The sequence below is a fragment of the Capsicum annuum genome, chromosome 12 (genome assembly GCF_002878395.1).
Source record: "Capsicum annuum cultivar UCD-10X-F1 chromosome 12, UCD10Xv1.1, whole genome shotgun sequence".
Lineage (NCBI taxonomy): Eukaryota > Viridiplantae > Streptophyta > Magnoliopsida > Solanales > Solanaceae > Capsicum > Capsicum annuum.
Window position 1 is genome coordinate 61,467,180 of NC_061122.1, and position 9,915 is coordinate 61,477,094.

Genomic DNA, 9,915 nt, shown 5'->3' on the forward strand with positions numbered 1-9,915 from the left:
GACCAGTTGGGTTGAGCTCGGATCAAATAGGGGAAATTAGTAATTTCTCATCTTGGTAATTATTTGGCCTATTTTGACTTTGTTGGGATGCTTTTGCATCTTGGTATGCTCTTGTGAATTAGTTTTCAGTGACCAACGATGTATTTTAAGGATTGAGTATTCATTGCCATGTTTTGGGTATTGTTTTGACCAAATTCTAGCTACAATGATATTTTCCAAGTTGCTCCAGATTTGGCTATCCTTAGGACTCTTTGCAGTCCTAGTCAGTCCTTAGTTATGACTTGGTGTATTGTACCCTCCCAATAGATGTGGATTTGATTGTTCGAGTCTATAATATGTTATTTTTCTCCATTGTGATTGTGTTCTTCGATAATATTTCAATTTCAGATATTACAAGAATCATTAGGTTTAGGATTGGTTTCTCAAAGTGAGATGGGATTGGGTGTTTGATATTCTTGAAAAGTTCTTGCCTCTAGTTTTAATTCTTGTTTTTTTTTGGATGACAACTTGAGATTTATGGTAGATTTAAGTTATGTTTGCTCGTCAATAATCTTGTTTTGGATAGTTGGGATCGAGTAGTTCAACTTTGATGTTGAGATTATAGCTATGGATTGTGTATCTTGATTGCAGACCCTATTTAAAAATATGACTCCCTTGAGACTTTATTGACAAATTGGCTAGGCCTACTTATTACCTACTAGCTCAATTTTATTTAATTTGGGAAGATTGTGTTAGATATATACTCGAAGGATGGTCCATTGGCTTGTGGTGTGGTTTTCACTATTTTTTGCCTTGGATATCAATTTTTCTCAAGAAGCTTTGAATATCTACTCATTGGGATAAATGCATTCTACTTTGACCTAGTATGGTTTTATTCACTATAGGTGGGGCATTCTAGAGTGGATCATTCAGTTTTAAGAGATTGTGATTAGGATTCTGACTATTGGTTTCGAGAGTTATCAAGATAAGTTATAAGATTTGATCAAGAGAGTGGCTTCAATCACCATCATTTGAGTATTCAGTAGAGTCTTATGGGCTTTGTTCTTATACTAGTTTGTATGGATTCTCTATGGGTTAGCTTTAGTTTCTCGAGATTAGTGTGGTGTATATATGCAAATAAGACTTGGATGATGTTGAACAGATTTCATATGGTTCAGGGTGGATATCAGATTTGGAAGGATAAAAAAATACTAGATTTGGAGTTGGTTGTATGGTTCATGCTTTGGATTTAGTTTGGTTGAGTTTTCTCTTAGTTTTGTTGCATTGGTCTGATGCCTTTATGCTATGGTTTTGGGTTGTATACTTCAATCGATCTTGATTTAGTTAATGGCCAGTTAGTTATTGAGGATGAGTTTTTGGTTACGCAAAAAGTGAGTAAGGATGTAAATAAAAAAGGGATACCTTTTAGTAATATCCCTTGAAAGTGTTGCTTTGCCTTAGAGGTTATTTGGGGAGTCTTGCTTGAGGAATGCAGGCAAAATGCCTCATTTTTGTAAAATTTTAGGATCTTTATATCCATTGAATTTTGTAGATAAAAATCCTTTTAATAGTGGATATTATTATAAACCTTTAGGTCATGTTCTTGGTTTTTGACCATTTTGTATTTAGTGCCTTTCCATTGCGGTTACATGTCAATTATGATTTGCCAGAACCATCGATTCAATTTTTGGGTAGTTCATTTGGCTTTTATGCTCATTTCCATGTTTTGGACCTTTTAATGTTGAGAGATTGGTCTCAAAGAAAAACTTTTGGTAAATGACCTCACATGAGAATTTTGACCACACCTTAGCTCCGAAATGTGGATTTTAGTTTAGGAGGACACTTAGTCTGGGTCCCAAGGTTTCTAAACTCATTTAGGGCTATTGATTGGAAGTTTCTTAAAATAGAACTATGGGTATGGGGCCTATATTTTGTTAAAATGATCGCAGTTAGAAATTTTAATCATTCCGTTGAGTCCAAAATGTATAGTTTCATATGGTAGCATTGTTTGTTTGTGCACGGGGCTCTAAATTAATCCAGAGCTCCTAATAAATGTTTATTGGGACTTAGGAAATCTTCTTGTTTTCAGATGCAAATACAAGGGTATTTTTCCTTTCGCATTAGCGTCGAGTAGTCTGCATTCTGGAATAGGTAGGACTTTGACCATCGCGTTACACATCCATGACCATCGCATTACACATTCATGACCCATGGTTACACATTCACAATAGCTCATCCTTTCACCATTCATGAACCTTAGCTCACATCCATGAAGGACAATTCTCAAAAGTGTCGCATTTGTGACCTTTGGCCCTTACGATATTGAATATCGATCGTCTGATAGTACAGTCGTTGCCTTCCCTGATTACTTCTTCATTTTTAAGGCCTATGTCACCATTTTAGGTCTTTGATCATGAGAAAGATTGGACAGTTGTCCATTGAAGCTAAGGTATGGTAAATTAACATATTTTGATCATTTCCTATTATTTTTCTTTGTGAAATCCTTTTTCTCCTTGATTAATTCCTAGAAATTTATTTTGAATTCCTCAACTTTGTGGGTTGATTTGGGACCCGATTCGGGCTTCGTGTGTCCTCTAATTTTGAGCACACATTTCTTGTCCTTCAAGGGAACTCATGATGGATTCAATTTTGGAATTTTATTAGCGGGACCCACAAGATTAGTTTCTTTATCCAATTTTAGGTCTTCAAGTTTTATATTGCAATATGGGTATAATTTTACTCGTATTAATATCTAGATAATGTTTTTGATAGCATGACATTTTGAGATCATAGAGCAAAGTCGAGCACTTTGTGGATGGTTCAAGATTATGGTTTGGCTTCAAAGGTAGGTTTCAATCTACTTATCTCTATGAGGTTGTGTATTGTATATTTCACATGCTAGGTAGGGATTATAGGTTATGTTTGTACTAAGTATACCATGACTTGACCTAAATAGGGGATTCAGAATAGAAATGTGACCCGAACATTGGCCTACAATACCTATTAAGATTGTGGGATCCTATTACTCCTGATTATAAACTTGATTAACCTTAGATTAGCATAAGGGATCCTTTAGTAAAACACTTATCATATTACATAGTATTTTGGTCACATATCTTTATTAGACCCATCTAGTAGCTTTATGCCCTTACTTACCTAGTTTCTCGACGTACGACATTAATATCTTATTGAGTTATATATTATTGGGCCCAAAGCCGTAATTATGATACTAGTTGGATGCAAGGTTCGTCTTCTACACTTTGATTGAGCTATGACTTAGATTATAGATGATTAGATGCTCACGGTGGTACTGTTCTGATACTGGCAATGACATACGCACACTTAGGTGAATTTACCCTATTTAGGGGCACAACTCTAACTGAAACCTTGGTTTTACTATTGTTTTCTAAAAAAAGGGATTTGTTCCCACTTTTAACTATAAACTTGATCCTTTAAATGGAAGTGGTGTGATTTTGAGTGTATTTATACTTCCAAGTGCTAGCTATTGCCTTACTTGTGTCTATTTTGTGAGCTACATTGCATATATATTCTTTTGAGTGAGCATAATTTTATGCATAAACTAATGGATATTATTAGTTTTTTTAGGTCTAGATTGTTGAAAGGAATGAGCTTGATTTGGTGTCAATACCGTTCTTGTGGATGATTGAAGGTGACAGAAGCAAGAAGCAAAACAAGCCTAAAAAGAGTTGGAAAGGCATCTACAGTCCATAGGATAAAAAGCAAAGTAAAGAGACTACACCATAGAGGGTAGCTGGAATTTAGGACACAAGAGCATGCCGCACCCTTGGACAAATTTTTCAATGGCACAAAACAATGTGCATGTGCGATAAGAGCGTGGCACACCCACTGAGCCACATGATAAGAGCATACCTCGCCCTTGTGTGTTTTCGTGCAACACTTACACTATACTATAAATAGGACCCTTAGCTTCTATTCTAAACACTTTTGAACAACTTGGGGGAGAGAAAACATATGAGGGAGGCTCCATACAGGGTTTTTGTTCTTATTTCTCTTGTAGTTTTCACTTATGAATTTCATTATTGAGATTCTTTGTAAGACTATGAGTGTCTAAACACCATCATTATAGGCTAGAGAATACGAACATGATTGTGTAATTATGGTTTTATTATTGGTTTATTTGTTTATCAAGACATGTGATTGTTCTTGCATTCTTATTTTACTTTTCTAAAACGTCATGAACTTTAGGATAAATCTAAGTCCCAAACTAATTGACCATAGGAGTGGAGGGATAGAATGAAGAATTTAAGGAGTGTGGATCATGTCCTTAATTGTTAGATACTAAATGTTAAAGGATTATTTGTAGTTAGGATAGAGATGATATACCTAAACGCCCCACTTAGTTAATGTAATGGGAAGATAGCTTAATGCATCCAAATTAAAGACTCACATCCCTACTCAACAATGTAGTTGTGCGATTAATTTGGGTAGATAAACCAGAGGATAACCATTCCCAAGTTATAATATGACCCTCATAGATCAAAAATCATGATAAAGACCAACGACGGCTAGAAGCCATGGTTATGCATGAATATGTAGTATGTTAAAATCCTAGAAGCTCTCCAAATATTGTTTACAATCTAAATTTCATACCATTGTTAATTTTTTCTTTATTATTTATAATTACAAAGATCATATTCTTATTACAAACTCGCACTTATTTAGTCTCATTAATAACACTAGAATTGGATAGTTTGTTAATCACACTGTCCCTAACGGATCGATATTCATATCGTAACTTTACTACTTAGTTGACTATGTACTCTAGCATGTGTGTTTGGGTGCAACAAGTTTTTGGAGTCGGTGCTGCGGACTTGAAAATTGGCAACCTTCTGATTTTTAGTTTTTCTATTTTTTTTATAAGTGCTAGTAACTTGGTTTTAGCTACTGAACTTGTAGGTACAAGTCTGAATCTCAAGTAAGCAGGCAAGGGAAAGAGATTTGGTCGAACCACATTCCGAACCTGAGTGATGCTAGAATCAATTGAGGAGGAAAGAAACACTTCTCTTTCCCATTCCACAAGTTTAATAAAGTGAAGTCATTCCTGCAGTAATGAATAAAGAACAACCAGCCCGTAAGACAATGCTCAAAGTTGCAATCCCACTCGCAACTAATGTTACCGTTGCTATCCATAGATTGAAAATTGGGGGTAGATTTTAGGTTAAGTAGAACATGGTGTAATTGTTTCACAATGGTAGGCAGTTCATAGACTTGTCACATGAGGATCCATAGGTCTACCTAGAGAATTTCTTGAGATCAACGACACTTTTATTCCCACTAAAATCTCTATAGATTACATGAGGCTCACTGTCTTCCGCCTCTCACTATTGGTGGAAGAAAATAAATGGTTAAATGAAGAATCTTCAAACTCAATCACTACTTGGGAAAATTTGTCAAAGAAGTTCCTCATTCGATTCTTTCCTTCTAGAAAAACTACAATGTTTATGAGTGAGATCCTGATTTTCAAACAAAAGGCAGATGAGAACCTCTATCATGCATGGGAAAAATTCAAGTCTCTTCTTAGGGATTGTCCATATCACCAATAGGCCAATGAGGTTTTATCTCATACTTTTGTTGAAGGACTTGACAATAATACAAAATTTTTCTAGATTCAACTATAGGTAGTTAGGCTTTGGAGAAAACTTATGACGAGCTATATACTCTTCTGAACTAAATTGCACAAGGTAACTCCGAATGGAAGGGTGATGTATCTAGAAGAACGATGAAGAATCCTATAGGTTTGATTGAGAGGGATCGTGTCACAACATTGGCTGCTCCATTCGCATCCTTTCAGAACCAAATGATGACACAGTTGAATAAGTTGAGTGTGAATCAACCTCAAGCCTAAGTTAATCCAATTCAACAGGCTTAAACTTGGTGTGAAATTTGTGGATGTACTGGTCACACGATAGACTTATATTGAGCAAATCCAGAGTTGGTGAATTTCGTGGGCAATTGATAAACACTCAAACTACACCTCCAATTAAAGATAAAGCGGTCATTGTCAAGTACAGTAACCCAACTCAAGTTAGGGTCTAACCCACAGGGAATACGTGGACTTATCTCTCTAGTTTACTTGAATCAATGAGGAGTACTGGAAGTAAATGCGGGGTTTGTAGTAGAAATATTGAACAAGTACCAAACTCAAAAGCTTTTGTTGTAAACAGTCAGAAACAAACACTAGGTTTGTGTTCCCTTGGCTTCTAACGAAGTGGGCTTCTCATGCTCAATCCAACTATCAAACTATTGTGTATATAGAATCTGGTAAGTTAAGTATCACCAACCGTCTCTCAGTATACTCTGGTAAATTTCACTAATCTCCTCTTGATCTTAGAGTATCACCTAACTAACCCTTACCTTGGACCCAATTTCAAATATCTCCTTATGATCTCAATTTGATTAGATGTAAGTTAATCATCTTAAGTGGATAATACAGGTATGCTTATTTCAGAAGTTAACCCCAAATCACTGTTGTGATCTCTTTTTCCTAATCTCTACCTCCCTCTTGGATTTGTAGTGAATACATGTTGTATCCTAATGTTTTCATTTGTTAAGAAAGGAATAAGTACAAAGAAAACCACAATGTATGCAGCAACAACTATCTAGAAGGATTTAACACTTCCCCTACTTTGTTATTTAGCCAGGGTTCCCACAACCCTAGCTAAGGAAATTATTCTCTATGTTTGCAATACGATCAAAGGAATTCATATTTGAAGACATTCAAACAATATCACAATAATCAATGGATAAAACCCAAAGCCTTTAACTTAATAAACAACCAAAATCAATAAAAATTAATCCCAAGATATTTGAATCTTAGAATCAAATATAGGTTTGTAAGTGTATAGAGTGCGTAAACTAACTAAAAAGCATAAAAGAATACATATATATATATATATATATATATAGGTTACAAGGTGGCCCCCTTTTTCCTGCAGCTCCTGAACTCTTTGGACTTTGCCTCTCTTGCACCTACTCTGTCACCTATGGACCGTAAGTGTCCCTCCCTAAGTGATAGAGTCTTTTTCCTGCACTTTTGAGTCTCTGGATCTCCATGTTCTGACACCTACTTTGGTGACTACAGACCATAGGTAGCACATACGTGCCATAGGTGCCTGTTTCTATGGTCAAAACCTTTAACTTTGACTCCTTTCATCCAGAATAATCCCAAAACCTAATTTCCTGCAAAAAAGTAACAAAAATACATCATATCTAGAAAAACAACCTAAGTAACCTGCATATTTTCATTGTTTTGATCATTGAAAGTACTATAAATCCATAGCACATCAACACCCTCAACTTAGAATGTTTGTATGACCTCAGGCAATGCAACAAATCAAACTAAAACAATGACGCTTAACTAAAAGAACTGTAAGCTATCTATGGCAGTCAATCAACACTTTAAGCTCAAAAACATTACCTCCTCCTATTTCACCAATCCATAACCAACTATGTGTATACATAAAGCACAAAAATGTGACACAAGAGAATCAAGGTATGATATTACATTAGGAATAGACAAGCGTGCATATATACAAGTTACACTACCCAATAAAGTAAGCAACTAGCAATACAACCCATGTGCCCTCAAAACAAAGAAGTTCAAACTAACTCATATGGAATATTATATGCCAATATAGGGACGGTTAAGAGACACTCATGCTCAAAAGAGAAGTTCCACCAATGCGCATTAAATACCATAGGCTTTCCCTTATTTTCTTTACTTTAGTTTTCAGATAGTCAAGTTAAGATAATTATAGTACTTTATTAGGCCTGTAATATAGGCTTGGGGGCTGGTATGGTACATATGGATATATTTAGAGACTAAGACTCCTTGGCACTACACTTACTTTGGGGTCTACTCAACCAATTTTCTTTTTTATTCTGCCCTTATTTCTTCCTTTTTATTCTATTATTGCATATTCAGGTTGGGTGTAGTTTCTTTTATTCATTTTTTTCTTTTTCACATTTTTCTTTTCTTTTCTTTTTCTTTTCTTTTTCTTTTCTTTTTCTTTTTCTACCACACCCAACCCTACTATCTTATTACCTTATTTTACCCTTCTTCATACCCACTTTACATTATCCACCCCTAAGATAGCCACCCTCAACTTAGGTTATTTTCTTGAGTTGAGGTGCATAATATTCAAGGAGGATTAGGTCCAAATAGGTTCATTGTAACACAAATGGAAAGGTGAAAGGTGTAACAAGAAAAATAGGCTATGAGGCTCAAAAATTAGGATTAAGGGATACTTATTCACACATGTAAGGTCATTTAGGCTAGAAGTGGACTAATATAAAAACAGCCTATGATCCTTTCCTAAGCAACTATCCTACAACCTAGGCAATACTAACCGAGAAAGTTCTAGATTTAACACACAAAGGGAACTAGGTATCATCTCGCACTCACATGGAACTGAGTCACATTACAAGATACTACCTATCTGGTTCATGCATAAGTTAGTAATAATTATCATTTCCCTAATTTTAATGCCATAATAAGATCCATGATGGTCACAAATATATACATTTACACAGTTCTAAAAACATAAGTTTGGAGGGGTATCATTTTTTTCAAAAATCAATCAACAAAAATATGTCAACTGCCATAGATACTCAAAAATCTCCTAATTACACAAAAACACAACATAATACAAACCAAAACAATACACAATACAACACAAAATTAAGCTAGACATACCGGTTCTACAACCATACCATGACCGGCACAAAAAAAGAATGGCAATAAAAACCCATGGCGTCTATGGTATACCTCACCTCTAATTAAAAGACTATACACTATCCCTAGTGGATATAAATAATATAATGCAAGAGAATAAGGACATATCTGGGATATATTAGGTGTCCGTGTTTGAACCATACCCATATAAGGATTTCTCAACTAAAAGAGGTGTTTGTGGTTGCGGTGAACTATTGGAGGATGCACCCACATCTAGCTCGGCATGCTTGTGCCTATTAGCAAACTCAGTATCCTTGAATCACATTTGGCCTATTTTAAGGCCTGGTTAAGGGGACCGTCTCCTCATCCTTCACAAAAAAGTTGAATCATCTAGGTCCACACAAAGGTTTTAACTAAACAACTAGAGGTATAACTAGAGGGATGGCCAAACTGGTGCTCTTAGTGAAAAAATATATCTTTGCCTATACTATAGCCACCTCTTCTCTATTCTCACCCAAGTTGGGTGCCTTAATATCACTAAATTGGGATGACACTCGGCATTCAAAAACATATATTTGGGCATAAACCTCCACTTAAACCTCTGACATATCAGCCCTATGTGCATCCTATAATCCCATCTCTGCCACCTCAAGTGTCATCGGACCCAAGGCCGGATCTGCCCATACAATGATGCAACCTTGGGATTAATATCATCAAGTTGAATGGGGTAACTCTGTGACTATATACTACGCTTTAAAGGAAATTATAGGATAAAAAAACCATACCTGATGCAGTAGCTGTAGTAGAGGGAAGAGGGGGAAATGCAGATATCCCAATTGGCCCCAAAGAGAAAGTTGGAACTAAAGAGGATATGGCTGGTCCCCTCACTCTATGTACTCATCTCTAAGGACTCTCTTTGCTGCCCCATCTCAAAATCCATCCTAATACCTACATCAACTCCCTCTACAACAGTAGGTTCTAGAGGAACTGATGGGTACTCATACTAGGTTATAATCACTATTGGAGTCATATGGGACCTTTAAGTAAGGACCGAGTTAATCATATCCTTTATTATTCTAGTATGAGCCACACCCACTGTCTCTACTCTCACATCAACACTAGGAATCTCTAGCACACTGGACTTATCACATAGCCTCTAAACTAGATAAGAAAAGGGCAATATCATTAGCTCTCCAAATTCTCACTCATGCATCTTGTAT

The 9,915-nt window shown here is 35.9% G+C and overlaps 1 non-coding gene across 1 annotated transcript; it reads right to left on the minus strand.

The window, feature by feature from the left end:
• Nucleotides 1-5,457: 5,457 nt before the first annotated feature.
• On the minus strand, nucleotides 5,458-5,563 carry LOC124889915. Its single transcript, XR_007048827.1, has one exon. It is a non-coding gene; the product is annotated as a small nucleolar RNA R71 (small nucleolar RNA).
• Nucleotides 5,564-9,915: the final 4,352 nt, after the last annotated feature.